Raw genomic sequence first — 7,649 nt, forward strand, 5'->3', positions numbered from 1 at the left:
GACATATACATTATGATAAACTTGAAGTCCATGGGATGGCAACATCACCATGCTTTTTAACAATGGGACGAGTCCTCACCAAATTGCGCATTGGGGTAAAAAAAAAAAAAGGCACGATCAACTACGGGTCCACTAACATAGATTAGGGTCAATGAGGACAAATTACAAAAGATATGACAAAAGACTTTAGAGGTCCTCCTGCACATAACTATCATCGCATTATCTTCTGCAATTATACTTCGGATGTGTTAGTTTTCTCCATATGTTCGGACAAAAAAGAGGGTCATTAATCATTATAGAGTATCATTAGTTGTGGATCAAGCAACCACTAAGCAGTAAGCCTCGATATGCTGTAAGAAAATTATGTTAGTCCGTACGTCCTTTATTGTCCCACCGATACTTTAGGGCACTTTCAAAGTGGGATAGAAATTAAATGACAGATGCAGCTGGATGGCCACTTATTGGCAAATATTCGCCAAAAGCCATCCCCTTTTAGGTCATGGCATTATCTTCTGTTCCCCACGGGGATCGCGGGGCCCTGCTTGTCGCCGGCGAAACTTGCCGACGAGAGTTGTCAACCCTTGCCGAGGCCTAAGCGAGGTGTAACAATTCAGTCCGATGAACAGGGAGTGATCGCCAAGCCGACGGAGATCGGATGAGGGGCGTCTTGCGACAAACTTTTAGGGTGGCAAATGAGATGGGAATGAATTGAATTGCAAATTGAATATGAAGGGAGCGTTGTTTTATTATTTATATGAAACTGTAATTAACTCAGAAGATGTGTCTTTTGACGTAACGACGATGTTTAACATTAGAACTGCAATATTAAGTTTGCTCAAGTAAAAGTACTATCACTTTATGTGACTTTTTGGGAAACCGCCTACTTGTACGTCAAAAAAGATCAAATCACTAGACTTGATATGGAACGGGTTAAAGTTGACAATACTTTAAGTGAGTTAATCCAAGGTCTCGCACGATGAGGGACCGCACTACCCCATTCCAATTACCCAACGGGTGTTTTTCCTTCTTTTTTCATTTTTGGCTTTGCTTTTTCCTTTCCTTTCATGTTTTTATCTTTGATTTTTTCTCCTCACATGGTGGCAAATCAACGCTACATAGGATAAAAAAGTATAACGTAGAGCCAAGCATGCACGAAATAAATGAAAGACTTCAAGGCCCGACCCCAATACGTATTTAAATGTCCAACTCGAAAACATAAGTTATAAGATAGAGGGAAACCGCAGCAATAAAGCTCAGTCGAATCTCAAGTGTCAAACAATGTAAGATCATTCATCCGTACAATGCTAAATTATACGCGGGGGAGAGCATTACGATCATAGACCGGATATACATGGGGATATGCTTCTTCTCAACCTGAGTTGCTTTGACAACTTTTGAACTTCTCTAAAGAGAACGGCTACCCCGACAAGGACAATATCGATTACGTTGGAAAAGTGTCTTGTTATCACGCTTGGCTATAGAAGAAAAACAAAAGCGAACCGTGTCGTTACTACCCTTTGACCTTCTATGTCAGGCACAGAACCTTTTACTTAGTACTAATCTCTTGCACAATGACAAAACTCAAGGAGCTGGGGGTGGCGGCTCGTTTCTGGTTTTGACGTAGGAAAAAGCACAAAGCGACAGGGCGAAGGAGATGAACTTGTCGGCTAGCAATCAAATTTGCATTTGATCGAACAGATTATGAGCCAAATGGGAAGCTCTTTCCAAAGGCATTGGGCTTCGACAGATCAGCTGAAAAAAGGGGAGGAGCTCCCTTTGGACAACCAGACCAGACAGCATCGCGTAGTTATCGCACCGAGTGCCGTATGTTGAGCCAAAGGAATGTAGGCGTTACGCGTGTCAAGGCAACATGCTAGAAAAGCTAAATTGTCGTTTTGGGGAAATTTTGTTTGTTGTGTGTTTACTTAAGGCAAATATAAATTGTAAATGCACAAGCTCCAAAAGGCTTAAAGGAGGCCTTATTGTTGGGACGAGGATTCTATAAACTTGATGACTTTTACCATTTGAACTGATCAAGTCGTCCTTCTTTGTTCTACGAACTCAACCCAAAAAACCTATGGCCACCCACCATCTAGAGATGACAAAATGAGTCTAAAACCCATATTTTACCCATATTTAATAGTGGTAGGTCATAAATAGATTGGCTTAAGTCTTAAACACAAGTTAAGTGAGTCATACATAGGTTTTATGAATATTTAAAATAAAAATGATTTTTCAATTTTTTATTATTTTATATTTTATATTAATTTTTTCTTTTCTTTTTTTAATTTCTTTTCTTCCTTTTTATTTTTCCTCCTTCTTTGGTCGCCACTAGCTAGCAACGGCTACCAGTGAGCTCGAGCTCCCCGGCCTCGGACGAGCTCATGCCGACCTAGATCGCCCAAGCCTCGAGCTCACCGACGCTTGGCCTAGGCCGGCTAGCTCGAGCTCGCCGGTGGCTGTCTCTAGCCAATTGTAGCGACGGAGGTTGGAGGAAGAACAAAAAGGAAGAAAAGAAAGAAAAATAAGAAAAACTAAGAGATAAAATAATAAAATAAAATCAAAAATTTCTAAAAAAATCGAATATTTTTTAAATACTCAAAAAAACCTATGTATGACTCTCTTAAAATCTGGCGAGCCTCGAGCTTGCTAAAATCGACCATTTCTGAGAGGAGAAAAGAGGAAGAAGTAAAAGAAAAGAATTTTTTTTTAAAAAATAATTTTAATTTTAATTTTTTTTAGAGATTATAAAAATTGTCCATAATATTTTAGGGATTTTTTTTCAATAATTTATAAGAAATAAAATTTTCCTAAATATAATTAAATATTAAAGTATTTTAATATTATGGGTTGAGTCACTAGATTTGTATTGTGTGAAAATAGGTCAAAATGAGTTACACGGGTCAATTTGGGTGGAATCATTTTTGACAACTCACTCGAAGTATTATGCGCTATGCTTTTACTCATATCAAGACTCACTTTTTTGTCCTCTAGCGTAAGGGTAGCCACTTTCTCAAGAGGCCAATCATCTTAGTAGTGATCCAACCTGAGCAAGCTTAATATTGGAGATCCAATGCTAACATTGGAATTCCGATGCTAAGCTTGTTGTTACATCAAAAGACTACTCAATACTAACTTCCAATGCTAAACTTGTTGTCATATCAAAATAAGTCCCCATGAGTTAATTCTATTTTACACACATACAAACACATCTATCATGGGAATGCTCTCTGTATGTTTGGTATGCAATTCGGTTCATTCCCGCTCCCATTGCCATCCTAGAAGCTTACAAAGAGCCGCTCATTGTTCGAATCATTTGGCCCTACGATCACTGCCCGCACTCGTCGGATCGAGCCATTGCGGGCACACTAGCTTTCGAGTGGGTCGTCCTTGAACCACAAACCTATTGGAGAGGGTCCCGCTCTATTATCCTACCATGACATCAACGAATTAACTCACTCGAGATATTGGTTGTTTTCCCCTGTCCCATATTGGCCTAAAAGGGGACATTATCCCATGAGGTCACTTATCTTGATAGTGCTCTCAACAGAGCACGATTAAAATTGTAGTTCGAATGCTATGCTTCTCATTACATCAAAAAATACCTTCGTAAGTTAATACACACACATACACATATCCCCTGATTGTTCTCCGCTTGTTCGGTGCGCGATTCGATTCAATCATGCCCCCTTCGTCATTCTAGAAGCCGACTAGGAGTAGCTCTTTATCCGAGCCGTTTAACCCCGAAAATCACTCTCCACCTTTATTGGATCTTCAGTGGATCTAGGCTTGCAATGATTGGGCATGGTGGCAAGGGTGGGGATGTCATGGGGGAAAACTGCGGAGCGTGGCTCCGATGTCGTAGTAGCGCCTGTGTGCTCTATTTCTTGGTTTGTGGGGAAAGTTTGCTCATGGGTCGGAATGAGAGAGGCAGGCAAAAGGGAAGAGAGGAGAACGGTAAAAAAAAAAGGGTAGAAAAATAGGAAATTAACCTAAGCCGTTTATTCGACCAAAAACAAAAAATCTAAGCCGTTTAATGGACCCAACGATGAGGTGTCAATCTGTCAATGAATAACATAAAAATGCAAGTTTGTTCCTAATTTTACAAGATCTCAATCCGTAAAGTCGAAGACGTGGGGCATCAAAACTCCCCATGTACATTCTGTTATGTGTTAGCCAAAAGGAAATTTGCTAAGCGCATATTCCATTTTGTCAGTCATATGAAATTGATTATAAATGGACGGAACAACCATGGTATTGTCCCACTCCCATTGACATGTCTCCTGTACTAATCATTGTTTCGTAATAGATGCATGTCCACATGGTATTGTATTATCTAGATGTTTTATCATTGACATAATCAAATTGGTATACATCCGTCAACAAGAATTTGGTTATCAATGCAACTCCCAATATACATCGCCCTATTTCTACAAGATCAACGAAATGCAAGACAATTAAAATTTATTGAAGAATGCGGAAATGAAGCCACTTCTAGATGATTAAACGAGATCGACGGACCGGAGAAGATGTGAAAAGATGGTTACATACATCAGTTGTATGCTCATTGTCGTCTCACATGTTTTGTGGACTTCACTTATGTGAAATTCGTCCAGGTCCACAAGTTGTGAACAGGAGTGTGATGGGGTCGAGCTTGGCGCCATCGAAATCTCTAACATATCTAGTAGCATTGTTCAAAGTATGGTCCATCGACTAAAGATGAAAGCTACGTAGAGGAACTTCTATGATTCTTTTCATTGATGAAGGGGTTGGCGAGGCTACGTTGGCTAGTTTGTTCGGAGCTCCACCCGAGTCTGATTTTTTAACCTAGCTTTCCCTGGGCCACGTAACCGGGTCGGATCATTAATCAGGTCTAATTGACAAAACAAAGAAAAGGAGATTCTTAGTGAGGAGCTCCACCCGACTCTGATTTTTGAACCTATGCTTTCCATAGGCTTTGTAATCGGGTTGGGTCGTTAATTAGGTCCAATTGCCAAAAGCAAATGAAAAGGAGGACAAAGCAAACTTTGAACAGGAAAAAAAAAAGGATCTTGAAGATACCCATAAGACTTGACACAAAATTAGGTCTATTGTTCTTCCATAGGCTATGTAATTAGGTACTTTGGTGATTTTTAATCGTTTCAAAATGGTGGCAACATCTGAGTCATTAATTAGGTAATTAGGTCATGCGTTCGACTCCCATTAAAAGCAATAACTTTATTATGATCACTGTATGTAAACCTCGCACCGATTGGTCATAAAAAAACCAATTAACGTGAAACATGAAAAGTCCGAGCATGGTTACAAAGTTATGTTAAATTATCATGAGACATGTATAAGATATGCTTATCAATTAAATCTTTTATGTTAGACGTTCTAACATGGTATGAGAATTAGGCTTGCCCCAATTTATCTCAAGTTCCAATCATCCAGTTCGTCAATTTTCACGTGTCATTCTTTGACCGGCTTGCACATGAAATGAAGTATTGAAATATCTCATGTTGTTTGCTTATGAGTTTATATGATAGTGTATATGTACATATACATATATATACACTCACCGTTGGTAAACTTAATATTTTGGGTTAGATTTTTTAATATTATTATAAAAATTAGACAAATAGGTAGCAGAAAATGACTACTTTAGCCTCATTGTGACTCCAGTAACTTGTAATTTCTTTTTAATTCCACATTTTATTTTGTGTCTTCTGTTTTTTCTTCGAATAACTTTTTTATATTATTCAATTATTCAAACATCATAGATGGATTTCTTTTACTAGTGTTACCCTTATCAATACTAGCTTTTTTTTTTTTTTTGGTCAGCACCCTTATCAATACTAGCTTGCTTTTCGGTTTTTGAGCTTGGGCGGTCCATTATAGGCTTGGCCCAAGCCCAAGCCCAAGCCCAATCCACAAGCTTTGAAGAAGGAAAAGTTTTTTCTAAAGAGAAGATTGCGCATCACAACACTTCTAAAGTAGAATTTCTGCTCCAAAAGGCAGAAGTGCCTTTAGAGCATAAATTCGTTTAGTAATGCAACTTGTGGAGCAGATATCTGTTTATTTACACAACTTCCTTTTTCTAGCTTTGGAGCAAAAATTTGCTCCGGAAATAGTCTTGGAGCCACTTAATATAGCCGTCAATATGGGTCAACGACACATTTTTGACCCATATTTTGTTCAAATGGGTTGTATTTGGATTCTAAGTTTTTAAAGGGCCCAACGGATCACACACTTAAATCCATTTTTGACCCATATTAGACCCATTTTTGACTCATGAGAGCAGTTCCCACAAATAAGTTGCAAATGGGCCTAAGGCCTCAAAGGCTCAACTTGGTTATTAAGTTTTTTTAAAATTTTCTATTTTTATAAGTGAATGAAGAAAGCAGAAAAGAAAAATAAAATAAAAACTTATAAAAATTGTTGCTTGACCGTCGCCTTCCGCCCCCGCCGCCCACCGCCACCCCGATTGCTGCCTTCCTCCCTCGTCGCCCGTCGCCGCCTCGGCCGCCGCTCGCCGCCGCCATTGACAATCGTCGTTTGCCTTCCGCCGCCGACCATCGTTGTTTGCCTCCGCCCACCTCCAATGGCCGCCATAATCCACCGGAGAAAAATTTTAAAAAAAAAACTATTCTTTTAAAAAATATTTTTTTAATAATAAAAATCCAAAAAAATAAGAAAAAGAAAAAAATTTACTAAATTTTTTATTGCATGAAAGTATTTTAGTAATATCATGCTTTATTTTATTTAATAGTTTTTATTGTTTTATATACTTTTTTTTTATTTGATGAAGTTTTTATCCGATAACATATACATGTGAAAAGCTTAAAATAGGTTAAATGAGTTATTTATATTTTCTTAGAATATTAGTGTGATTTAGTAATATGGGTCAAAATGGATCAAATCAGATATGAGCCGGTTGCAGATCGGGTCCAGTATGGGTCATTGAATATGGGCCAAAACGGGTTAGACGGGTCAATATGAGTAGGACCATATTCAACCCGACCCAAACTCTACCCGACCCACGCATTGACACATCTACTACTTGAAGAAGTTAAAAAAAAAAATTGACTTCTCTGTAAAAGTAAAAAAATCAACTTCTACTCAAAAGCAAAAATAAAAAATCAACTCCTCGCAAGAAATTAGTTTATAGAGCAGAAGTGTTGCCGTGCGCATCCTTAACAAGCATGTGAGAGAGTGCTTGGGTATAAAATCGAACACAACTATTATTAGAACCGCAAGGAAAATGTGAGATCAAGGAGCATATTTGGCTGTGGAAACATGAGTGCTAATCCGAGTGCATGCATGATTACATTTCCGACCGGTACAGAGACACTGGCATTATGAGGAGCAATCTCGGTTCTCGGGACTTGTGGCATGATTATGAAAAATCCGACATTGGCATCAGAGCACGTTGAGTGTTTTCTGTGCTGCGTCTGTGTCCAATAAATGCCATGTTGAAGCGTTCTATATGTGCACTACCATGTTGGACACCTTGGAAGATCGAAAACGGCATGCTCTGCAAATTTACGTTGCTTTAGTATGATTTTCATATCTGCTGTGGCTAATAGGTACTCGATCTAATATGAAGAGTTTGAGTTAACAAGAAGCTGCTCGAACGATTTCGAATGGATGACTCGCAAGCCCAGGAA

The sequence above is a fragment of the Rhodamnia argentea genome, chromosome 3, assembly GCF_020921035.1.
Source record: "Rhodamnia argentea isolate NSW1041297 chromosome 3, ASM2092103v1, whole genome shotgun sequence".
NCBI lineage: Eukaryota > Viridiplantae > Streptophyta > Magnoliopsida > Myrtales > Myrtaceae > Rhodamnia > Rhodamnia argentea.